General features: G+C 40.1%; 1 long non-coding RNA gene across 1 annotated transcript in view; it reads left to right on the forward strand.

Moving 5' to 3' along the window:
* LOC130869836 (uncharacterized) overlaps positions 1-27,624 on the forward strand; it is a 128,146-nt gene that overhangs the window by 4,472 nt on the left and 96,050 nt on the right. The window contains exon 2 of the long non-coding RNA XR_009056687.1: positions 6,270-6,361. This is a non-coding gene — a long non-coding RNA (uncharacterized LOC130869836). The remainder of the gene's footprint in view (positions 1-6,269; positions 6,362-27,624) is intronic.

Here is a 27,624-nt window from a genome sequence, read left to right on the forward strand (position 1 = left end):
GCATATATTTAATTGAAGAAGAGAGAACTTCCATTTGGGAATTCTGAAATCGATACTTGTTGGATTTGCGTGTATCTCGAGGTCACACTGAGGCAGCTCTGTGGAGCTTACGAGTGAGCTTAGCCTGTGCTTCACAGACCTGCAGAATCCTCTTTCCCAGGGTTATGAAAATGCAATTTTCTGCCTCACTCGTTGCGTTCATTTCAACACTCAAAAGCACATTTAGGGGTTACATTGGGTCTTTCTATTGATTGTGCTGTGGACTTTTCTAGAAACAACACTAAAATACATTAATCAAGTCCCAGAAGTGCTATCACGTCTTGTGAGTACTGTTTGAGCCAAGTAGTAAATGTGACTTGGGCTTGAACTCAACATTAGTGTCTCATTATACTATAGCTAATGATATAATTTATATAATTAGATACCTTCATAGGCAGATGGTTTAAAAGCAAAACTAAGGTTTTTAAGAAGGATATGGCTATATTAGTTCCATGTTCCATGCAAACGCTCAGACATTTTAACAAGACATTTTAACAGCTGTCATGAGACAGAGGACAATGCTTCCTGTTTTATCTCATCAGTCATTGTCACCTTTACACAGAATCCCCCTATCTGCATCAATAGAATTGAACAGGAATTCACTTGAGGCTCAGAAGATGCGAATAGATCATAAATATCAAGGACCAAATGTAACAGTGTTACTGAAGAAGCACTTTAAAATAACTCATGGAACTTTATTGTCAGGACTAAAGAGATGGCTCAACAGTTAAGAACACTGACCTTGGTTCAAATCCCAGTATCCACATGGCATCTTGCAACTGTCTATAGCTCCAGTTTCAGGGGTGTCTGGTGCCCACTTCTAACCTCCAAGGCAACAGGCACCAAAATGGTGCACAGATACACAATCAAATAAACACCCAGAGGTGTTTAAGAGGATAAAATATTCTTAAAATTTTGACTCTGTATATCCACAACTACATTTTGAGTAATAATGTGAAAACTCCAAATTGTTCAAGAACATGACAAATCATGAATAAGAGTTAACTCATAAAAGTCTTTCCCATAGAAGGATGAAGTCAAGATGATCTTTCTTCTGTGGCTGACAGCTGGCACGATGGTTTCAAAGCAATTGAAAATTGTGTACTCTAATTTTTCCTTCATTTTTGACAACAAATGTTTGAGCAGTAAAAAACATACTACAAAAATGCCACCATCCTTTAGGAGCTAAGCTTACAAAGACCATCCAGGTTTTTTGAGACAAGTGGGTCTTTAGCCTTTGTGACTTGGCTTGGTCTTGGTGTGGACATTGGCTTCCTGGGTTTTACCAGAACTTAGTGTACACTCGGCCAGCCACAAAGGGAGATCAGTAATGAGGGGCCCCTAAAGCGCTGATGCTGGCAACTTGATGCAGTCCTTACTATAGGATGACTGACAGGCCGGAAGTTGAGCAGTCCTGAGCATCGTGAGAGAGCCAGATCAGACAGTATAAGTTACAGAGATGATAGGTGACATGGGCAATCGTGTCCTCAAATGTTGAAGCTGTATCACACACCAGTCATCCATATTTCTGTCAGAGTGGGTGGCCCACGTTGTGGAGGAAAAGTCACCATTCAAGAGACATGACCACGGCAACATGTCTTTATTGTAACAGTTGCTTTGCAGAAAGGTCAGATGTGACATTTTGGAAAAGATTCCATGAAGAATAGCCTCTTTGGTATGGGGTCTCTGGGTGGCTGTTAATATGATGAACAGTTAAGGCCACCATCAGATTCATCAAGAATAACTTACATGGAGAACTAAAGAAACTGTGAATGAGTGTGTAGAGTGTGTAAGAAACTGTGAATGAGTGTGTAAGAAACTGAATGAGTGTGTAGAGTATGTAAGAAACTGTAAATGAGTGTGTAGAGTGTGTAAGAAACTGTGAATGAGTGAGTGTAGAGTGTGTAAGAAACTGTGAATGAGTGTGTAGAGTGTGTAAGGTTGAAGTGGCCATATGGGTCAGGCTCAAAAATGGCTGTCTTCTCCTGGCCCAAGTGTGAATGTTGACAATGTGTGTAGTGTCAGTGTTGATGAACTATTGACCAGTGTGTATGAGAACTAGCAACCCCAGCTTCCTTTTCCTGGACTTAGATGAGCTAATCACTCCCCGGTGAAGTACATAATAAAAGCACTGGGGTTTTGGGTTAGATTGTGTAGTTGATATTGATTCGTCCAAGTGAGTACAGTCTACCCACCCCAGCTTTCCAGTATGTGCTTCTTTGTGTCTGTTCTTTCTTCATTTCTTGACCCCAGCAAGTATTCAGGACTAACACAGACAGGACAGAATAAACTTACTTATTTTTTTTAATATTTTTTATTTATTTATTTTTATTATTTTTTAATTAAAATTTCCACCTGCTCCCCGTTTCCCATTTCCCTCCCCCTCCTCCCACATATTGCTCCTCACCCCACTCCCCTCCCCCATCCCCATTCCTCTTCTCCTCCCCCCACTCCATCCCCCCCCCCTCGATACTGAAGTGCAGTCCAAATTCCCTGCCCTGCGGGAAGACCAAGGTCCTCCCACTTCTATCTAGGTCCAGGAAGGTGAGCATCCAAACAGGATAAGCTTCCAAAAAGCCAGTTCATGTATTAGGATCGAAACCTAGTGCCATTGTCCTTGGCTTCTCATCAGCCTTCATTGTCCGCCATGTTCAGAGAGTCCAGTTTCGACCCATGCTTATTCAGTCCCAGTCCAGCTGGCCTTGGTGGGCTCCCAATAGATCAGTTCCACTGTCACAGCGGGTGGGTGCACCCCTCGTGGTCCTGACATCCTTGCTCAAGTTCTCCCTCCTTCTGCTCCTCATTTGGACCTTAAGAGCTCAGACCGTTGCTCCAAATTGGGTCTCTGTCTCTGTCTCGATCCATCGCCAGATGAAGGTTCTAAGGTGATATGCAAGATATTCATCAGTATAGGATAGGGCCATTTCAGGTTCCCTCTCCTCAGTTGCCCAAGGTACCAGCTGGGGACATCTTCCTGGACACCTGCGAGCCCCTCTAGAGTCAAGTCTCTTGCCAACCCTAAGATGGCTCCCTTTGTTAGGATATATACTTCGCTGCTCCCGTATCCACCCTTCCTATATCCCAACCATCCCATTCCCCCAAGCTCCTCCCATCCTCTCTTTCTCACGTTTCTCACCCCATTTCCCCTTAGCCCCATGCCACCTCACCTGCAAGTTCCCAGTTTTTGCCCGGCAATCTTGTCTACTTCCCCTCTCCAGGCAGATGACTATACGTTTTTCTTGGGTTCACTTTCTTATTTAGCTTCTCTAGGATCACAAATTATATGCTCAATGTCCTTTATTTATGGCTAGAAACCAATTATGAGTGAGTACATTCCATGTTCCTCTTTTTGGGTCTGGGATACCTCACTCAGGATAGTGTTTTCTATTTCCATCCATTTGTATGCAAAATTCGAGAAGTTGTTGTTTTTTACCACTGAGTAGTACTCTAATATGTATATATTCCACACTTTCTTCATCCATTCCTCCATTGAAGGGCATCTAGGTTGTTTCCAGGTTCTGGCTATTACAAACAATGCTGCTATGAACATAGTTGAACAGATACTTTTGTCATATGATAGGGCATCTCTTGGGTATATTCCCAAGAGTGGTATTACTGGATCTTGGGGTAAGTTGATCCCAAATTTCCTGAGAAATCGCCACACTGATTTCCATAGTGGTTGCACAAGTTTGCATTCCCACCAGCAATGGATGAGTGTGTCCCTTACTCCACAACCTCTCCAGCAAAGGCTATCATTGGTGTTTTTGATTTTAGCCATTCTGACAGGTGTAAGATGGTATCTCAAAGTTGTTTTAATTTGCATTTCCCTTATCGCTAAGGAGGTTGAGCATGACCTTAAGTGTTTTTTGGCCATTTGAATTTCTTCTCTTGAGAATTCTCTGTTCAGTTCAGTGCCCCATTTTTTAATTGGGTTAATTAGCATTTTAACATCAAGTTTCTTGAGTTCTTTATATATTTTGGAGATCAGACCTTTGTCAGTTGCAGGGTTGGTGAAGATCTTCTCCCAGTCAGTGGGTTGCCTTTTTGTCTTAGTGACGGTGTCCTTTGCTTTACAGAAGCTTCTCAGTTTCAGGAGGTCCCATTTATTCAATGTTGTCCTTAATGTCTATGCTGCTGGGGATATACGTAGGAAGTGATCTCCTGTACCCATATGTTGTAGAGTACTTCCCACTTTTTCTTCTATCAGGTGCAGTGTGTTCAGACTGATATTCAGGTCTTTAATTCATTTGGACTTGAGTTTTGTGCATGGCGGTAGATATGGATCTATTTTCATTCTTCTACAGGTTGACAACCAGTTCTGCCAGCACCATTTGTTGAAGATGCTCTCTTTTTTCCATTGAATACTTTTAGCTCCTTTATCAAAAATCAGGTGTTCATATGTTTGTGGGTAAAAATCAGGGTCTTCTACTCGGTTCCATTGATCGACTTCTCTGTTTTTATGCCAATACCAAGCTTTTTTCAATACTGAAGCTCTGCTAAGCTTTCATTCTAAATAAACTTACTTATTAAAGAATTATCTAGAATCAGTTTCTTTTGGGGAGCTTCCATATAGGCTGCCCAATCTCAGGTGGTCATGCCTGAATGCATGTACATATGGGCCATACTAAATGGTCTCTGTGTGTGTGTGTGTGTGTGTGTGTGTGTGTATGTATGTATGTATGTATGTATAAGTAATAACTGAAGAGGTCAAGAATCTGTGAGGGGAAGCCACCCTCAGTGGGTTGGAGTGAGGGGGTTGTTTGGTAGACACAGTGCTCATGTATTAAGTTCTTAAAAATTGAAATCTAATAACCATGAAGGATGTATAATATCATCGACCCCAATGATATGTTGTGGGGAAAAACAAGGAAAATAAGTTGTGGATGAGGACAATGAAAAGGCAGAGGGACAGTGTTGTACATGTTGGTGTGAGAAGGGTCTTTAGGGACTGGGTTTGCGGGTAGTACCATGGAGATACTGACAGAATAAGATTGCATTTTACAGTGTATTAGAGAAAAGTGATAACTATTTGCACAGGTACAAAGACACCAACCCTGGGCCATCTCCACAATGTTCAGTCCCATAAATAACATTCAAAATATGTCATAAAGCACCTATTTCCCTGAGAGTTAGAACTGTGACAAGAAGATGGCATAAACTTGCTAACACATTCATCAACATTTTGAAACACTGGAAATTTTACAGTAGTTAGATTCATCCATTACACAGTAAGTTTCAGAACACGCCATATTCTAGGACTGCGGCTGGCATTGGCCGTGTGGTAAGATGGAGAGCATCTAATTCCTGTTGCAGAAGCTGAAGACAACAATAGTGGACTTCTGTACACCCTGGGAGAAATGGACAAATTCTGCAATAGTTAGAGCATGTTATAATGAGCACCAGGGTTTAGTTTGACATGCTCAAGAAGATGACTGACTTCAGGCATTTAAGGAGGAGGAAGGTGAGGATAACTTTGTAGGGCAATGGTAAGAGTTCAGTTTGAATAACAAAGCAAAGTAGCCATTTGGAGGAGGTTGAGGACAGTTTCTGGAAGATAATCCATATTAAGAATTAAATTAGGTATTGTGTGTCCTACAGAGATAGCTAGGTGGTGAAGAGCACACTCCTCTCTCATGGAGGACCACATCCAGTTTCCAGCACCTCACAGCCTCCTCTAACCCCTGCTCTAGGGGAAGTCATGTGTAGGGATAAGCCCCACCCATTGGGGGTGTGTTCGCCTCGGGCTAATGTTTACTGATAAATCTGCCGGGCGTGATCCCAGCAGCCCTTTTTTCTCTGCTTTCCTGTTCTCCGTGGGAACCTGTGGTCCTGTAAGTCTATTTCTCCATTAAAGCTGTATATATTTTTATAATCTGTCTACATTCATTTACGTCATTACATTTTGGCGCCCAACGTGGGGCATGAACCCACGACCAGTGTAATTATTTTGGGGCATAAGCCATGCGGGCGGCTGGATGCCAGAGATGCAGCCCTGCCGCTCATATTACAACAGTCATGCCCTTTTCTGGCCTCCATAGGCACCTGAACTCAGAGTTACACAATTAGAAATAATAAAAGTAGATCTTTGAAAGAAAGTTATGAAGAATATTAAGAAAGTTAAGATCTAAAATAAAAATAAAACTTGTTTATTAACATATTTTAAAGGAAAAATAATTAAGTAACTTTCTGTTAATATCACCACAGACTGAGAATTTGTGGTTTGTTTTCAGAAGTCGAAGCTGTTGGAGGAGTGACACTGGCTTCTCTGGAGCTGGATGTCGTCTCAGTCCATCATGTATGCAGCTGCGGTTGACATTCTAAGGTAAATCTGCTCTCACTTATATACATAACCAGAAAAGGTGGTTTTATTTCAGCCCTGTTAAATAATAATAAATATTTGAATTTTTAATTGAAAATATCATACATGTTTTGAACAAGTCCAACCCCATTCTCTGGTTCATTTCTTCTTTGAATATTTTTCTTACATATTACACCAGAACTCAACAACAGCAGCTTCTTGTAGCTTACCTCATAAAGTCTCAGACAATATCAACAAGGTCTTATTCTGCTGTCCCATCTGTATTTGTCCATCTTAGACTTTGAATAGATCTTGGGCCCATGTTCATCTGTGGTCATTTGGAAAAGTTTGAGTTTTGCCTATCTCTAGAGTTCATGACATTCATTAGACATTGCTGGAAATGGCATTTATTAAGAAACACCGTAGTCTCGCCACACATCCCAGAAATACTGAGAAGCAGCTAAGCTCATGTCAGTTGATCCTTGTTTTAAAAATTTCTGAATTTCCCTTGAATGTTAATTTTTCATTGTTAGAAATAAGTATAGTCAGTTACTTTTTTTAAAGAAGAGCTATAAAGATTAGTCTATAGAAAATGGCAGGCAGATAGTCAGATTTGAATACTTACAATCAGTCTGGGGTCCATGGGCTAGTGAGGTGGCTCAGTGGGTGACAGGGCTTGCCATGAAGCCTGACAACCTGAGTTCAACCCCTGGAACCTGTGTAAGGGTGAAGGAGAGAACCTACTACACGAAATTGTCCTCTGAGCACCACACAAAGGCATGGTGGCATGCACGCCCCCCACAGGTAGTAAATACAGTCAGTGGATTATTACTTTCTGTTTGGTTTGCCTCTGCACTGCTTCTAAAAGTGCCTTGCCTGAAGCCGGCATCAGAAGTTTGTGTGCATCCCACCTCACCAGTGATATGCATATATGGAATGATAGCATTGAGATTTAATAAATTAACTTATTTTGCTTCTTTGCCAATATTATTTTGAAAGGTGAGGTACTCAGAGGCAAGAAACCAGCTCTAGGTATGCACAGGCAACTGCCTCATTTTTCTTGTTCATTTGTGAGTTTTATGGGGACTATTCACCTAGCTCCCCCCCCATGCAGCTTGAGGCTGTACCCTCAGTGTGCTTGTGGTCTATCTACCATGGAGATCATATTTCTACCTTTTTACCTGAACAAGATTTAGGACACAATACGCTCACTTGGCTCAAAATTAGTGACCACTTTTGGTCGCCATTATTCCAAACAGTCAAATTCAATAGACACATGATGTCCTCCTGATGGTTTCCTTCAGACAGTGAGAGTAAGAAGGGATTAGTCCTTTAAAAATGCTCCTTCTGTGGTCTCATTCCTACCTCATGTAACCTCAATACAGAAAACAGTAAGAACTGAATAGAAATGCTTCCTAATTTCAGTGTGAAACTTTGCATCTCATTTTGGAACAAGGAGGGAAATGTACCCATTGTCAACCAGTTTTAGCAGAGCTGAGTGAAAACTGAATCATGCTGTCATTTTATTAACAAGTAATTTATAAAATGTTATCTCTTGGTGAAAATTCTTTGAAATCCAGTTATCACGTGAATAAGGTGCCTTCTTTAGTTTGGGATTGCATGAAGAATTTATACACATGTCTTCATCTCAGCTAGAGGAAGTGTGCATGAAAGGCTAACAGTGTCTTGCCTCTGAGATGAAGATCTGTTAGTCACCACATAGGACTCAAGCAGCAATGAGTTCTCAACGCATTTATCAGTCTGTTCCTCTTATGTTCACAGAAGCATATGTAATATAAACTATTTTTAATACTTTGTAGAAGACCACAAATGTGAAGCATATTTTTGAAAGAAGGCAGTTTGAAAATGACACTGATGAACCACCGCAACAGGCACCACATCACAGTAACTTTAGGGTGCAGCACTGGCAGGTGTATTTTGGTAGTAAACAAAAGCTCTATAGATCAGGATGTAAGACCTGGTCAGCAAGAGGGACATCATGCCTGGTAGTAGGCATTTAGTAAACCAGCCAGGAACAGTGAAGCTGTGGATCTTTGAGGCAAACCTGAAGCTACCCCTGCACTAAAGCAGCATAATCCCAAGCTACATTATAAACATTTGTCCTTATACTAACAGGTAAGTGTAGTCTTCAACCCTCATCAAGAAAATTTGGTTTTGCAACAGACAGAAATTATTACAGAAAACTATGTCATTCAAAATGCATATTCATGGAGCCCAGTCCCAAGCAATAGATCTATAACACCGACGTTGTTATACAATCATTTTCAAGACTTGATTATGACTGAAAGTAAAGTGTTACTAAAATCCAAGCTAGATATAATTGCTGATGGTTGAAGCCTGAAGCCTGCTTTCTATTAAGGAGAGGTATAGACGATTTTCTTTTCATAATAATTACACTATTTTATAGTCATAACTTTGTCATAAGTATTTTCACAGTGGTTAGAATCAGTATTTTTAGTAAGGGTTCAACGTAGTTCACCCATCACTGAGTTATATATCGGATGATAATTCTGACTAGATGATGGTATTTTCTGTGTGTCCTGGCCCTGTTATAACACATTGTATAATATTAAAGAAGACCTTTACTTTTTCTATATTTTTCTGCCATGGTAAAAAAAAGAAAAAGAAAAATACCATTAAAAAAAAGAAAAATATCGGTTAAAGGGGCAGGGGCAGTTATTTTTAAAAACTTGTTTCTGGGCAAGGTGTGCTGAAGTGTTTGGAATTCAAAAGATAAGTTTGAAGATCACTAGAGAATTATAAAAGACAGCTTACAAGCTAGGAAGATAACACAACAAGCAAATAGATGATAATTGCTTTTATTGAAAATCTTCAAGATAGGACCATGGAAGGAGGCCCAAAAAGTAATTACTGTGATAGAGTATACCTATTAATAACCTATGAAATACACAACCATTTTGCCTTTGAAATTGTTAATGTTGACTATTAACATAACTGCTAATAAAAATTAATTCCCCACATAAAGGGGGTAGAGAATCCAAACAATGATGGCTCTTCATGTACCATAGTATATGACATTATTTAACATGCACATAACCCTTGCCCCATTGCCCAAATATCTAGAGAATTGTATCAAGAAAGTAAGGGAGATTGTGTGCCCATTTATCTATAGAAATCCACAATGCGGCCCAGTAAAGCAAAGTTAAAACAAATGTATGCAATAGTTAGAAATCAGATATATTGTACTTTTTTAGTATGGTGTGTCTTCTGTGTCGGCCCAAACAAAATGCCTTGGCCTGGGTAGTTCAGAAAGACAAGAGCTTTATTTAGTTCAAAGAACTAAAGATAAATGTCACTGGTCTCTGTGAAGTTTTGCAGACAGATGAGGATGTAGAGGAAGGCACCATTGTGCCAAGCAGGGAAACTCACAATGAAGACATCACATGGCCGTATAACAATCCAGGAGGGATCCAGCTGCAGGCTCTCTTTTATGATGACTGCTTCTCATGCTGAGGAAGAAGGGCCTTAATTTCTTTAGAGGCCTTTCTGCCCAGTAGCCTATTTCCCTGGCTGAGCTTCCATCATCTCTGAACATTAAGGGAGTGGGCACCAAGTGTGGAGTCTGTGGGGGAGCAGACTTGAACACCTGCAATCCCCAGGACCTCCCATCCATTAAGATCAGGCAGGAATATTCTTTCATAAGTTGTGTTTAATCCATCATATGCCTTATATGGGAGATTCTTCTAGGTATTAATGAACAAGCAAAGCATGGGTGAGGTAGGTGCCCAATTCCATAGGGTTTATCTTGCAGAGAGTGTGTGGTAACTTCAGTTGACAGGTATTTTGATAAAAGGAAAACAAGTCACCGACATAGAGTAAAGAAGGTTATAGAAAACTATTTACAATATGGTCTCATTTTCAGGAATAATCATACATACTATAAAGCTTATATATCTGGTGGGATTCCTTACCACCACGTTCTTGGTTCCTGATATTAAAAACTACATCTGTATTTCATTATGCACCTTTTAAAATTATTTTTTCTTAACAATAACATTTTAATAATTTTATTGTATTTATTATCATTCATTCAATATGATGAACTATTAAAACTTTGTAAATCTATTGATACAAATCAAAACTCGTGTTTATTAACAAAATGATTTAAATGATGGTTAGATAAACTATATGTTTATTATTTTTTTACAGTTTAGGAACTATTTGGGGAGAATTCTAAGTATGCTCTACTTAAAATTGTTATATACCCAGATTTGTAAGAAGTACACAGCAATAAGTAAAAGGGTGTGTGTGCACGCATGTGTACATGCATGTGTGCATGCGTGTGTGCACACACATGTTCATGTGTGCATGCTTGCATGTGCATGCATTTCAGTTTAATGGAGTCAGTCTTACTTCTTTCCTCTTATACCTGGTTCTCTCTGATCTCCTTAGCAGACTTTGCAGACCAATATCAACAAAGCAGATTGTGTGTTTTCTCCTCTCCCCCTTCCCCTTACCACACTGATAGAATACTGTAACACGGACGGATGTAATTGGAAGGAGAGGCAGTACTCGACCATGTGAGGGTGGATGGAGCCAGAGAGATGCTGATGGCATTTTTGTAGACTGGGTGCTACCTTGGTTTGGATCTGGAGTGTTTCCTAAGACCCATAGGCTAGAAGTTGTGTGGAGGCGGAAGACACCTGAAACGGTGGAACAAGTGGGAGATCTGGCAGCTGGAGGGACCCTGGGCCATCCCTTCTGTCTTTCCTGTTCAGCTGCCATGAGATATGTTCTGTTAAGCCTCCTATTGTAGGGACATAGCCCCACCCACTGGGGGCGTGTTCGCCTCGGGCTAATGTTTACGGATAAATCTGCCGGGCGTGAGCCCAGCAGCCCCTTTTCTTTTGCTCCGCTTTTCCAGTACTCCGCGGGAACCTGTGGTCCTGTAAGTCTATTTCCTTATTAAAGCTGTATATATCTATATAATCTGTCTACATTCATTTGCGCCACCACATTTGGCGCCCAACGTGGGGCTCTAACCCACGACCCTGAGATTAAGAGTCTCATGCTCTACCGAAATGATGGAGGTGGTTCTTGTATTTTATCTGTTGCTTTCATTGGTTAACTAATAAAGAAAACTGCCTTAGCCCATTTATAGGCCAGCCCTTAGGTGGGTGGAGTAAACAGAGAGAATGCTGGGAGATAGAAGCTGAGTCAAGGAGTCGCCATGATTCTCCCACTCCAGACAGACACAGGTTAAGATCTTTCCTGGTAAGCCAGCTTGTGGTACTACACAGAATATTAGAAATGGGTTAGATCAATATGTAAGAGCTAGCCAATAAGAGACTGGAACTAATGGGCCATGCAGTGATTAAAAGTATACAGTTTCCGTGTAATTATTTTGGGGCATAAGCCATGCGGGCGGCCGGGTGCCGGGGACACAGCCCTGCCGCTCTTATTACAACATCCTATGATGCCCAGTAACACAACAGTCCCCAAAACATTGGACTCCCCAATCACAAACCGAGCTTTCCACGCCTGCGAACCAAGGCTAAGCATTCCTTCTAGAGCTGAGTATCTCATCTGTCACTCTAAAGAAAGCGTGATGAGCCTCATGCAAATATCCCTAGAGCAGACCCGGTCATGATATCCCAGGCTGCACTGGGGTTTCTGCTCCTAACTCTGCTACCTGCTCAGGGAGATGCCTTCCACAGAAGGGGAGCAATGCAGGTCTTATCCCAGGGTCTGGCTGAAGTGAGATGACAGAGACATGAGGTTCCAGAATCTGGCGTGTTGTATGAACATGGACTATGCAGCAGCAGACACTTCCCATTGTTGTTGTCTGTGTTTCATGGTGATCTATTTGCTATGCTCCGTCTGAATAAGCCTCCCTCTCCAGCTCTCCTTCTTGCTGCCACATTCTCTCTTTATGTAAATATATGCAAAGACAACTTTTAAGCACACATGGGAGGCTATAGAAGAGTGCATGTGTACATTTCTTTGTGCTGTTTAGACTTGATGTACCTCACATTAAGCTGGGAGGACTTCCTTGAACCTTAGTACTTAAATTGATATGGACCAAATTGAGAAGTGACATTTCTGTATAAAAATTTGTGTTTCTCTGCTCATCATTTTGCTAGATCTTACCAGATTAGTTTCATTAGAAATGAGAGCGTCGTTTCTCAATTTTATCATAAATGAGTGAACATTTCTTCCCCACATCCATCCATTAAAAGGTAAACTGTGTCCTCTGCACTTACAGTCTGTCAGATTGGAGTGACCTATTGTTCTTTATTTGATTTACATTTATCTGACTACAAATGAATTTGTCCATTTCAGAGATCTGTGGCTTTAGTGTTTGTGCTTGGGTTAATCACTGCACTTCAGTTTCTTTGTATTATTCTTATGCACTGAAAATTTATAGTCACTATTGTACATTACACCTAATAAGATATTGCTATCTGTTCAGCCACTTTTCCAGCTCACATGTTTTCATGTTGACATTTTTCATAGTGACTTTTGCTATATAAAGGTTTATATTTTCCTGTAACTTAATGTGCCTCTTTTAACTATGTCGGGGCTTCAAACTGTGGTTAAAATAGGGATATCCTTGACTCTTATTTCCAGTCTATTAATATTTCTGTAATCATTAGCTCTTTTCTCTTTCAACATCCAGCAACCTTCATCCATCTAAAATCGACTGTAACATATGTGTGAGGCTTGTGTGAGAGCGGTGTTCGTCTTCAAGACAGACAGGCAGTTACGGCAGCGCCTTTCATTAACCCACCCGTTGATTTATGATTACATTATGCTAATGCCTGCTTCTACATACTGTCACCCACTCTGTTTCCCTGATTTATTTCTTTAATTTCATGTTTCGGTGCAGTTGGTTAGCTCATTCTGAGTTGCTAACACTCGAATGCCACTGTCTGCTCCTCGTGCTGCCAGCCTGATGTAGCTATTCAGAGGGGCGTGGTGACACACTCTCTGGTCCCAGGTTTCCCTTTGCAGTTTACAGCAAATGAAGGAAGAAGTATTTGTCTTTGTTCCTCCTCGAGGCAGATTCTTGAGACATGTATTTCTGGAAACATTTTCATCTTCATATATCATTGGTCAAATCAAGTCACACAGCCACTTTGAGGTGGTGAGGAAGAAGCTGAATAATTGTGTTCAACAATATGGATTGTTTGTGAAAGTCTCACGGTGGACGGATTGATTTGTCACTGATGCATCATCAAAGTGTCTTATTGTTTGATTTTGAAATTTTATATGTAAGTATATAACTAATGAGCATACATAGTGCACTTTTTTTATGGTGTTTACCCATTTCAAATATCAAATGAAGCTGAATGAGATTGACTTATGCCCTCCTGCACTTGGTCTATAGTGGCTGAACCTGTCTCTTACAGTATCACATCTATTATGTGTTCTGACATTGACTTTCTTCTGTAATCCAGACATACCATGCTTGACCTTATTTTACCTTTCATATATTTTATTATTTATTGTTTTCTACCTCTGCTTTCTATCTCCATTGCATTAAGAATAATTTATTTTGGGGCTACTTTTTCTAGCCACTAGTTTTTTCTCCTGCTAAAACAAGGAGCGTGAATTTGGTTTTATATGATTCTTAGTGTTTTTCGTTGTAGGAATTCTGCTTACAACTTTTGCAAGTCTGTTGTGTTATCGTGATAATTAACTTTGTCAGCTGGATTCCTACAATCTGTAAGCATGACAGCTTGGATGTAAAGGGATCCTGACATCCAGGAGCCAAAGAATACCACAAAGTCACACCGAACAACAAACCTAGCACAAAGGGTTTATTGGGAGGGAAAAACACCAGGAGACTGGCAGCCTCTGCTTGGGCAAAAAACAGCAGGGAAATGAGCGGAAGGTGGGACTTGTACAGTTTCAGCTTTTCAGGATGAAACTTTTCAGGGTGGTGGAATTTCACATCCGGGATTGGGCTTTTGACTTTGTAGGGTGCGAGGCTGGGTCCAGCAATCAGGGCAGTTAGAGTGTTCTGTGGGTGGAGTCTGGCAGTTAGAGGTCCTTGGGGAGGGGCCTGGCCATGTGTGTGGCTTGAGGGGCTTACACAATCAGGGTTCTTAAATGTATGCCAGTGTGGAGAAGCTGTACTGAGAACAGCAGGTGAGTGAGTGAGCGAGCGAGCGAGCCATTCGTTCACTTCTCTCTGCTCCTGACCATCGATGGAGCAGTGTTACACTCCCCTCAGTGTGACTTCCCTACCATGAGCTGTAACAAACACCCCACTCCCCAAGTTGCTTTTTGTCAGAATATTTTATTAAAGCAACAGAAATAAAACTAGGACAAATATCTCTAAGAAGTCCCTGTTTTTAAGGTTTTTTTTTCTTAATTTATGTTTCTTTAACCAAAGCCAAAGAGTTGCCATGTGTGTATGACAGTTGTACATGGGGTGAATTTCAAATTCCATTTTAAAACAACCTTTTCTTCCCCTTTTTGGTCACGGTATCTTGATTCCTGGTGTGGTTTGAGATTTTTATTATAATTGCTAATATTTCTTGACTAGTTATTTGTGGGATTAATTTAACATAGAGGACAGGAGTGTTTTCATTTGGGAGATATTTTCTCTCCTTAGTGCCTTTAGTCCTCTCAAATTGGAACCACTCTAAATTAATGGCTATGTTGTTTTGGACCCTTGTTACTTAAATGGGGCTGTAGTGGCAGGCCTCTGGCTGCAAATTCTTTTTTACTTTATGGATGTGTGTGTGTGTGTGTGTGTGTGCACATGTGTATGTTCTCCTGACCAACCTAAGTGACTTTCCTTGTAGCCACTGGGGAAGAAGGACCAGGAGAATTTGATAAAAATGAGATTGATCCCTGCTGGAGGGCCTGGCTGTGACCCTACTTTCACTTGTGTGTTTCCTTTTGGAAAATCCATCTTGATAGACTTGGTTTTTATCTCTTCACTGAACCTAGGAAGCCAATCACATGAAACATCCAGAAACTTCTGTTAAGGGAGGGTGAAGATTTAGAGGAATTATCCCACAAAGGACAGGAGCCCCACCCCTTTTCTTTCCCTCAATATGCAAGGGGACTAGGAAACATTGCAAATCTCCAGAAGACCTCACTTATAAAGATTAAAACCCTGCTAAGTAAAAAATCAGAATTCTTGAGAGCACACCTGGGGTTCCACAACCACAGAGATAAAATCCTCTGCTTTGTCCACTTACCACAAAGAGGGAGGCTCAGGGCAGGGCAGGCTCCCAACAAACAGGGCGGGCATGCAGAGTGAAGCAGAAGGACAAGAGAACTGGTGAGGCATTAAAGGAGCGGGGCAAATCTTGTTAGAGATTCCTAGGTCAAACACAGATGTGTAAGTTTCAGGAGACCTCAAAGCAGCAGAGGGCAACCACAACACTCAGAGGCTGTGACTGAGACCTGGGATGTCCTGCTACCCAAGTCAACAAAAATTTCAGTTTTAATCTGAGCAAAATCTAGCCATATTGAAACAAAATGCCTAGACAAATATTCAAAGAATCAAGGTTCAGAAATTGCACAAGGGACCACATACAAGCTCTGTTCTAAGTGAGGCCATTGCAAATTCAAAGGAGAGATGTGTGCCTTCACCTCACACCAGCAGGCAGTCATTGCCCAGGTGGAGGAGCATGGCTTAGTGAAAGAAATCATCTAGGCAGCTATTTTAAATACAGTCAAAGAATTAAATTAGATCATCTTTGTGAGACAATAGGTAGGGAATCTGACAGAAAAATAAAATATAGAAAATGGAGAGTTACCATGTTTGATAATTTTCATAATTATTTTGCTAAAACAATCAGCAGAAAGATTCACGATGAAAGGGGAATATGGAGAGTACCACAAAATTCCGAGCAAGAGACTCAGAAAGAGTCTCTGAAGCACTCAGGTCAACTTTTAAGTAAAAACTATCATGAAAAATGCGAAAGGGAAAATACTGCAATAATTGCAATGAGGATATATGTATCTCTAAATCCTCAGTTTAGAAAAAAAAATGAAGCTCATAGAATCCTAGACTAGCGTGAAAAGGTAATGACCATGGATGTGATACTGGCGTGAACAACATGGGAGTATGCAACAACTTAGTGGTTGGATGTAAGGCCATCTCCCGGAGCTGGGACCCATACTCCACAATGTCACTAGGATGAAGAACTTATCACTAGACAGGACACAGAGCCTAGGAAGAGCCTACTACTACACTCTGCTAGACAGGCATAGTTTTCAACTGATTCTTCATGACGTGTTGCTATTCCCATGGATTAGTGCAGCTCTCAGCACTCATCAGAGAAACTGCTTTCTGCCATAGAAAGTGATTAGCACAAAGACCTACAACTGGTCAATGTATACAGAATAGGATACTGTGGAATGCTCAGCCCTAAACGGAACATCAATATTCTACTCCCTTCTTCCAAGGCTCAGAGGTCAGTGTGGAAGGGGAGAGGAAGGACTGGTAGGGATAGAAGTGCTGGATGACTTCAGGGGAACAGTCTTTTCTCATTGCAGCAGGGTGATTGCAGCACAAACGTGTCCACAGTGGTTATGACAGCACACACAAGACCTGCGTAGTCTCAAGCAAGACAAACAACCAGGAGAAGGGAGGTCATCACAAGGCCCTACCACTAATTGAGGATCTACTGGTAGTTAATAATGGCAGAGAGAGAGAGAGAGAGAGAGAGAGAGAGAGAGAGAGAGAGAGACAGAGACAGAGCACTTTAAGCATGTGGGCACTGAAAGATCCACAATGCTCCAGTAGACAGCCCCACATCCAGGAGGATATGGGCAACACAAATTGTACTTGATGAGTTTTTAAAAAGAGGACATGAAGTTGGGAAGCTTAGGAGGTAAGGGTTAATATAGCCAAAAGAGATTGTATAAAATTATTGAGGAATTTATATGTAAATAGAACAAAACTCAAAGCTCTTGTAATTAAGTATTCTCTTTGTATTTAAACTTCCCTTTCAAGAAGACATAGAAAGTTATTTTTAATATAAGATAAACCCAATTGTCTTGCTTCTGAAGCAGTTCTGGTTTTCTAAGGTGATCCTAGATACTAAGTCTAGTCTACATAAAGGATGAAGAGGAGTTGGGTGGTGAATATAGGAGCAGACATAACACCACATGTCTTAGTCACTGTTCTATTGCTGTGAAGAAACACCATGACCAAGACAACTATTATTATAAGACAGAGCATTTAACTGGAATCTTGCTTACAGTTTCAGAAGTTCAGTCCATTATCATCATAGCAGGAAGCATGGGGGCATGCAGGTAGGCTCTGGAGCAGTGACTAAGAACAACATCCTGATCATAGGTAGAGAGAGAAAGACTGGAATTACCATAGACTTTTGAAACATCATAGCCCACCTTTTCAACAAGACCACAGTTCTTGATCCTTCTAATCCTTTCAAATAGTACCACTCCTTGGTGACTAAGCATTCAAACATATGAGTTCATGGTACCTTTTCTCATTCAAACCACCACAGCATGTTTATATATATATATATAAACAGATATAGCCTTCAACACACATGTATGAATGCATACACACATGTAACATGAAGGGGCCTGCTTGTTGGGTTTTTTTGTCCTGCCCAGGTTCCCCACAGCCAGCAAGCCCCAAAGAAAATCACACAGAGGTCTCTTAATTAAAAGTGCTGATTGGCCCATTAGGTCAGGCTACTTATTAGCTCTTGTAGCTTATATTAACCCATTATTCTTATCTATTTTAGCCATGTGGCTCAGTACCTTTTTCAGTGGGGCAGATCATATCCTGCTGCTTTGGTGGTCTGGGCAGGAGTGGGAGGAATCAGCTTCCTCCTTCCCAGAATTTTCCTGTTCTCATTACATCATTTCTATTTCCTGTCTGGTTTTTTTGCCTGGACAGTCAGCGTTTACTTAAAATATGATTGACAGAATACAGACAATTCTCCTGCACCACTTCCCCCTCTTTTTTTTAAAGGAAAATATCCATAGTCCATTTTTTTGGGGAATGTGGGCGTAGTATTCCAGGCTACTTCCAGCTGGTTGGGGGGCACTGATAATCTTATAGGAACCTAAAGAAAATTTAGAGTTATCATCAAGTCCTGACTGAAGTATCCTGTGAGTCTTGATCATCTCAGGCAACAGTCTTGAACCTGTTCTGGATGAAGAACTCAGAATCTGGTCCATCTATTCCTGCCGGAGATTTCTCAGGTGGTCTTCCTTGATCAAAGTTGATTTTTCTTAACTCTGAATAAATCCAGATTGTCTCATTTTCTGTGGAAACAAAAGCAAAATCTCTTCTCCAAAGTAACATACCTTTTGACTTCAATTTTGAAGTCAAGGTATTTCAAAATACCTACCTTGGATTAATTCAGCAGCATTTAAAAGTAAATATCTTTTAGCAGCTGTTGCTACTTCCTCTTTAAACAATTTAAAGACAGCATAATAACATATAGTATCAAGATCTTCTGTATATTTTCCATCTTTACATGGCTTTATTTTAACCTCTATTTCTTTTATTTTTACTTTTCCTTTTTAAGACAGGTTCTCTGTATATCTTTGTCCTGGAATAACTCTATAGACCATGCTGTCCTTGAACTCACAGAGATCCATCTGTCTCTGTCTCCCAGGCAAATCCTACTGGCCTGCACCACCACAACACACACACACACACACACACACACACACACACACCACTAAACTCCAGGATAAGGATACCATATTTGTTTAAATAAGTGATTTACCTGAGTGGTGAATGGCAGCTAAATTCACTGAATCTGAATTAATATAGTGGTTTGTGGTTATGGGTAAGAGGCCATGTGGAGTGATTTCTGTGTGGGGTTGGTTATATAGAGTGATCCAGGCAGATTGACAGGGCCCTCCACCAATGGTGCTAATTCTATAGCAAGATTGCATGCCTTGCCTATGTAGCAGAAGAGGGGCATCTAATGGGAAAGCCATTCTAAGTATCCCTGCTAAATGTTTCATCCCAGGCCTTAAGGATGTGACCTGATTTGGGTTGGGGTCTTAAAGAGCTCAATAGGGCTGGTTCCTTACAAGAATCCCTTCCTGTAATAAGGGAAAAACATAGATGTGCATAGAGGAAGACCATGTGCTGAACATGGGAAAGATGGCCACCTGCCATCCAACAGACTTTAGGAGCGAGGAGAGCAGATGACACCTTGGCTATCAACTGTGCTTCCACCACATAATGAGTATCTTTCCCTTGAGACATGTTTTTATTTCTAAACCCCAGCATAGCGGCACACAAGGTATCACAGTTCCCAACCAGGCCCTAATGGAGGTGGTCCAAGCAATTCATGCTTCTAAACATGAGTAGGAGACCACAACCTCTGCCAGATCATTCCAGGGAGGACCTGAAGACCTGCTGGTCTCCTGGTCTTCTTCAGAGGGCAGCCTGTGTCTGCCTGAAGAGCCTCTTGCAAATGCAACTATTATATTCTTCTAAAGTAAACTTGCCTTATTAGCCCCAATGTTTGTAGGCATGGAAGTTATAATCTAAACTAATACTTGTCTTACTAAGCCCATTAGTAGTCCCTGTTGATCATCTATCTCTTTATGTATCTATCTATGGCCTAGCAAATAATCTCCACGTCTTAATCACCTACCAATCGTCAGAATCATATCTATTTATCTATCATTTATTCATATGCCTAGACAGTTGTTTATTGAATGACTTATCATCTATTTGTCTATTATCTATCAGTCATCTATCAGATACCTATAACCTTATCCATATGATTTAATATACGTGAACGTTTAAAGCCAAAACAGTGTTACTGTTCCATAAATCTGTGACATAGGGATGAGCATAAAGTATAAAAATATTTGAGAGTTACTGTTTCCCAGAAGTTATTAAGCAAATCATTTGCTATGATAAGTTAAAGATGTGTACCATAATCAAAAAGCTCTAAAATTATCCAAAGAAATATAGATAACATTCAATATACTAAATAAAATGCAATTCTAAAATTCACATTAGAAAATGAAAGGAGATACAGGAAATAAAAAGAAGAGAAAAATAATAAAATGGCATGCCTGCCAATATGTCTGTCAGTAATGATATTACATATATAGATTGATTAACCCAATAAAATTTCTGGGATTACAATACTTATATCAATAATGATACTAAATATATAGATTGAATAACCCAATTCAATATAATTGGATTATCGTGGTGAATTTGGAAAGGTCCGTTCAATTATATCTATAAGTAAAATGCAACAGAAAAATACAAATAGATTGAAAATGTAATATTAGAAATGATATTCCCTGGAGTTAGGAAGCCCCAGAATGGAGTTAAAATAATAAGAGGCATATGATCCAGAACAAGAGAGTGGAATCATCATGACAGTGGCCTCAGAACCAGAAGGGAAAAAAGTTATAACAAGAGCGGGGAAGCCTCCTGATGGTGGGTCTGGCAGAAGCGGCTTCTGTCCATGACACTGCTGTGGTTTGGGGACAGCTCTGACTGCAGAGACAGGACTCCATATCTGTGAGCTCAGTGGAAACCACCAGCAACAAACATTGAAATTAATAGAGTTTTCGTTTAGGGTTTGATAAAATATATTTAAATGTCTTTAAATATATAGTTAAGCACTAGCTAGCATTTACTCTGAATTATTCTATATGTTTTCAGAGTTAATTCCATTTTCCAAGTGAAACAGAAACACTATATTGCCAGCGAGATGATGAAATAACCCGAGACAGCATAACTGTCATAATAGATATTCAAATAAAATTTCCCATCCGGATAAAACTACAGTGTAAGACGTTGCTACGGAGTTATTCTTTCCTTTGCTCAGATTTTAATTGGTTTTTATGATTTCTCTAGAAACACCAAGCATGTAGAAATATGAGGGAGAGAGAGGAAAGGCAACATTGTTGCTGTCTTTAAGAAAAAAAAGGTAGTTAATGCCAAGATGGCATGAGTGTGGACAGAATTATAGCTTGTGTGATACAAATCCCTTTAAATAACTTGCATCGATCGCCACTTATCATAAGCTGGAAGCTCAAAGGTCTTCCACATCCTCCCTCTTGTGCCTTCTCTTCTCAGAGTCAGCTCCTGGAGACAGCTGTTTGTTATGGCAGTCTGCCCTGTTTGTCAGCACCGGAGTGAATCAGACATTTGCCAATATGCATTCTGCAGAGATCACTCAGTGCGAGCAGACCACTGTGCATGGAAATTTGCCTGCAAAATTGATGGCTTGATTTTGATTGTACACTAGCACAAGGCGGCTTTTACACCTGTTTGATAGGAGTTACAAAGGACAAGAAGAAATTCTGCCTTTTACCAAATGAGTGTTTATCCAGCCTTTTCCTTGAACGTGCCACAGTCAGGGCTGGACATGAGAAGTGGGGAACGTAAGTGGCGCTGAAATGCTTGAACATTCAAACAATACAGTCTTGATTATAATGAGTGGTTGAGTTTTATCTGGATGCAAGCATACAAGCCCAAAAATGTCTGTTATTCTTTAACAACAGCGTCTTGGTGAATTAGCTACAAAATGCCTGTTTTCTTAGAGATGGTCCATTCTACCTTAGTATGAACACCCAGGGCAGCTATCTATTGAAATAACTAGATCTTCTAAGTTGATTAAATGTGGATGCAGGGAAGGCACTTTGGTAAGTATTTCAGTGACTGGTGGTGGCAGAGAGCATGGATGGGTGGGTGCCTGTGAGTAGCTCAGAATTTCCCACTTCCTGTACAGCCAGACAAGTTCCTATATCTGCCTTCAAGCTGATGGAGTACACTACACATCTCAGACATCCTGAGGCAGAGGGGTCTGGGTTTTGGTGAGAAGCTGTTGACTACTCTTTCTCTAGTCTCCTAAGCTGAAGAAAAATCATGCTGCCAAGCTCTGAGCAGCAGCAGGTTTTACTTGGAGCCTGTGAGTGTGTTGAGCAGCCTAGATACATCGTCCTATTTAGTCCTTAAGTAAATCAAAAAGGCCAGTGTAAGGCCGTATTCACGGACACAGAATGACGATATTTTCATATAGCATAGATACCATCAGATTTTTTTCTTTTCAAAGCTTATTTCCCCTGCCACTGTCTCACATTGTAATTACTCCCATTTTCCAATTCCTGGCTTGCTGAATTATTTTATTTTAGAAATCCACTGTAATAAAGTACTTGGGAGATGATATTTGAAACTGAAGATTGGGATAGAAAGGGTAAGAACATGACTTATAATCCAATTTAGTGATTATGGGGATGGTCAGGATGAAGGTGTAAAAGGAAAAATGCTAAAAAAACAAACACAGAAAAACTAAGAATCACATCTGGAAATGCTAATGTCAATTCTGACAGCATTTAACCAGGAAAGATAAGATAAATGTTATCTAGAAAATCCTTTAGCAAAATCTATATAGCTTACGCCCACACTGATTTCATGAGCATACTGGCATGGACTCTTAAAATATTAATAAGAGGTGGGTCTGTAGAGATGGGTCACTGGGTAAGAGCCCTTGCTGCTCTTCCAGAGGGCCCTGTATCTAGCCTCCAAGAGCACGAGGCTCACATGTGACATGAGGCCACTGGACAAATGAGATATCTGAAGAAAGGACAAATCTTTCTGTTGGTAAACTGGCCTATTGGTACACCACATTATTCCAAAATGGTAAAATTTCATAAATCTTCCCAAACGTTTGTTTCTGCTCTTCTCTACAGACATACAAATGGTCTTTCTGTAATCCTAGTCCAGTTAAAGATTAAAGCTGGCCTTGGAGTGTGGCTCTCTCCTTCTCTAAACACAGCATGCTTATTAAAGAGAATTCCAAAATCTCTGTCTTATGTCACAAGAGCCACCTGATATAAAAACAAAAGAAAAACAAATATTTAGGACTATTTTATTTCCACTAATCTCATAATCTTTTGGTTTTTATATTGACTCTTTAACAGTTTTTCTCAAGATATGCATATTATCTCAAAATTCAGAAGACTAATAAATATGTATATTTATATATACTTATATATATTCTAAACTTTTGTCATAATATCAATAGTCATATAGAGTACTAGCTAATTCTAGAAAAAGGTTTCATCTACCCTTCTGTACATGATTTCACGTTTGAGTCTCAGTTTTCTGCAGTGAACCCTGAGCATGCCCAACAGCAACCTTTGAAGTCTCCAAAAGGAGGATGGGGCCTCACAGTGACGATTCCTCCAGGGCTATAATAACACCACTAAACTGGAAAACATCACCTAAGGATAGGCTTTGGCCTACAAACTGCTCAGAACCATTTTGAGGTGGCTATCTAAGATGATCCGGTCTCACAGACTACTCTAGCCAGGACATGAGAAAAGCCCCACACTTTCCCATTACGCATAGACAGGCCAAAATACAGCTATTTCTCCCAGGACTTGACAATTAACCCAAAATTTTCTTTTCGGGATTGCCTAAAGATGCTGCCACTCCCAGACAGCAGGAAATGAATTTAAGAATACAATGCCCACATTCCCAAGAGGCAGCATAGGTGGTTTTTGGTCATTCAATGGGTTATGTATATTTGTCATTGTTTAGAGAGGCTTGGTTACAAATTTGTATTGGTTATATTCAGGAGGAAAGTTAAACAAAGAATCTTAGATTCAGAATGCTTGTTTGGAAAAGGAAAAAGGGAGATTAGATATGATAGGATAAAAGGTAGGGTAGATTATTGAATCTATCCTGAAAAAGATAAAAGGGAGAATATATATACAATAAAAATAAAAATGTAGATTATTAAATCTACTTTTAAAAAGCAACTACATTTTTAAATGTTTTACATTGGATTGGAATTTCTTATATTGTATACAAATTTTGTATGTTGTTACAAATTTGAGATCAATTTTGTTAAAAAAAATACTTATGTTAAAAAAAATACATATGTGTTTAATCTTGGTCAGGGTTTTGTACCTATACATCTCATTTAACAATGTAATGTAAATTTTTAGTTCTTGAAAGTTATTATTACCAATTGTTTAGACTAATAATGCAGGCTAGCAAATTAAACTTGTAGTCATATTAGGTATGTTTTCAAGGTCAAACAGAGATAAATTTTAAATAGAGAGGTCATCTTAAAACACTTCAGAGATCTACAGAATATGGCATTTAAGATGTTTTAATAACATAATTTTTTTATGACAAGATGTGTCTGCTCCTGACAGAATCAATCTACTTCAGAGAAGATAATGGGCATGAAAGAAACTCCACGTGGATTTTACTTTCTTTGCAGCAAAATTAAGAGAATGCCCTTGCCTGGACTACTGACAGTATGCTGTCCTAATGTACAAGCAGGACACAAAAGAGAGTGACTGCCAAACATTGTTACAACAAGGTGCGGCAGCCCTTCATACTATCCTGCTTCGCAGAAAAGCTTTTGAATATTCTAGGTCTGAAGGCCAAAGATAGATGCCCCAACATTGTAGAGAAACTTTGGGTGACTGTACAGGCAGCCAGATGTTTCTGTCATTACTCACTATTTTTTTTGAAGTCACTTGCTTGCACTTCCTGCTTACTCAATTAATATTATTTCCTTCTTGGGACTCTGAGGTAGTTGAGTACTAGATAGTTATAGTTATGGTTTTCCTTGTATACTGGACTCAGAAAAGAAACTCACTAAAGAGGTGTAAAGTGTAATAGGTTGAGAGACATTAAAATATAAATTTTATAATGCAAATTAGACTAGAATGTGAACTAGGTACAACCTTTTGGATTCATCAAGACAGAATAGATATAGAGTATTTTCTCTAAATTTGTCAAATGCAAATAGACTAGACATTGTTGATGTACTTATTGCCTGTATATATTGTATATAGTTATCATAGTTATTGTATATGTTTTTCATATATTAGTTATAGGTGTCTTTTTTTTGTTTTAGACAAAAAGAAGAAATAGAGTGGTATATTGTTTGTGTTTTAATAAATAAAGCTTGCTTGAAGATCAGAGTGCAAAACAGCCACACTAGTCAGCCGTACAGGTCAGGGAATGGTGGCACACTCCTTTAATCCAAGCAGCTACACTAATTACCTATAGAGGCTGGACGGTAGTGGTGCTTGCCTTTAATCTTAGAACTAGAGAGGATTATAAAACAAGAGGAAACAGGTCTCACACTCAGTCTCAATCTGAGAACTCATGGAGGTAGGATCACCCATTTTAGTCTGAGGTGGAGATAGGAGCCAGTGACTGGCTGCTTTGTTTTTCTGATCTTCAGCTTGAATCCAAATATCTGTCTCTGAGTTTTTATTAGAATAGGTGTGGTATTGTTGGAGGAAGTGTGTCACTATGAAAGCAAGTTTTGGGGTCTCATTTATGCTCAAGCCATGCCCAGTGAGACAGTTCCCTTCCTGTTGTCTTTGAATCAAGATGGAAGGACTCTCAGCTCCAGCACCATGTCTGCTGCATGCTGCCTTGCTTCCTTCCATGACAATAATGAACTAAATCTCTGAGCTGTAAGCGAGCCACCCCTATTAAATGCTTTCTTCTATAAGAGTTACCATGGCCATGGTGTCTCTTCGCAGCAGTAGAAACCCTAACTAAGAAACTGGGATATCTGAGACATTTAGGGAAGCAACAAGAACAACTAATTGGAGAGTTGAGTATTTCAAATCTTGTCTGCTCAGATTCTAAGCAAAGAGGATGTTTCAGAGTTTATTGCTTTTTTTTCTGGCAGGTGACTTTTTGAAACCTACCTCACAGAATTAAGTCTCTGATAACACGAACAGGCCCCTGTTTGTCAATGATATCCTGCCCTTTCTAGATGTCAGCATGTGTAAACATAAAGCTCACACTGACTCCAGTTATGCCATGAGCAAGATCTAGGGAACAGGGAGAATGGTCTGCCCAGACATAGGGTGAAAGGAGTCTTCTTGGGCTAGATCCTGTACCCCAGAGTTGCCTGCTGCTCCACATGGACAGGTCCCTGTGCTCCTCTGCACCTGAGGCTGCACAACACCCCAAGGATGAGAGTGCATCCTGCCTGGGCTCCTGTGCCTGTGGAGCACCATCCCACACATATCTCAGTGCTCTCTTCTCTGAAACACTGACACTGGAAAGGTATAAGACTTGTAGCACTTAGCAACTTTGTGGGTGTGCTGGACAATTCTTGTGGCTAAGGAAAAGCTGTGCGGTGTGGGTTTGAATGAAAGCATCCCCATAGCCCCATAGGCTCAGGTGTTTGACTAATTGGTCCCCAGTAGGTGGTGCTGTTTGGGAGACTTAGGAGGTGTGACCTTGTCAGATTTAATATATCACTAGGGGTGGACTTTGATGGTCCACACACCATTCCCAGTTTGGTCTGTCTGCTTTGTGCTTGTCATTCAAGATGTGAGCACTCTGCTCCAGCACCAGTCCTCATGTCTCTGCCCAACATCTTAGACTCTTTAACTATAAGGCCAAATAAACTTCTATAAGTTGCCTTGTTCATGTGTCTCATCACAGAAGTGCAACTAATTCGGATGCTTAAACAATGGCATGCTTTACTTCTTCTCCTTTGGACAAAGAACATTGTGTCTCCTTGATAACATGTCCTTCCTCCCCTTATCTTAAAGATTTCTAGAGACAGGTGTGAACATCACAGTCAGCATTCCCTACCACAGCTGGTTCAAGAGACACCATACCACAAATTATGGGGCTGCTATGCCACACTCCTAAATATAACATGACTTTATCAGCAGATAGAAGTGGTGTATAACATGAGCAAAACTTCCCACAGTGAAATTGGGCTTTGTGAAACCCACTCTACTCTGGACAACATGTAGCCAGCTTTGTATCTTGTTCCAGTTGAAAACGGCCTGAACCACATCCAGCTATGGCATGAAAGTTTCTTCCAGAGAGTTGGGAGGCTATATATTTATTGTTAAAATTATGGTTTAGCTAGAGATATACCACATATTATCATCTAGTCATTTAAGGAATCAAAGGCGCTTCCTCCAGACTATTACCCAAGCTTTCCTCCTTCCAGACTATGTATATTGGATTAGCCATGTACCTTTTCTCAGTAAGGCATTCTCATCTTGCTTCCTCTGTGTCAGGCTGATGAGTGCATCTCTGCCTCTTTTCTTCCAGATTTCTCTTAGTCTGGTTTCCCTGCCAGGCTACTCGCCAATCAGTGTTTTATTAAACCAATATAAGTGACAAATCTTCACAGTGTGTAAGAGTATTATCTCATACCATGATTTGTTTAGTGTTTTCTCATTTTTATGTGTGTGTGCATGTGTTCATGTGTGGGGGCACACATGTGTGTGGGTGTGTACACCTGCCAAGACTGATGTTGATTTCAGAAATCATCATTCCCTGCTAT

Source organism: Chionomys nivalis, chromosome 2 (genome assembly GCF_950005125.1).
Source record: "Chionomys nivalis chromosome 2, mChiNiv1.1, whole genome shotgun sequence".
NCBI classification, from domain to species: Eukaryota; Metazoa; Chordata; class Mammalia; order Rodentia; family Cricetidae; genus Chionomys; species Chionomys nivalis.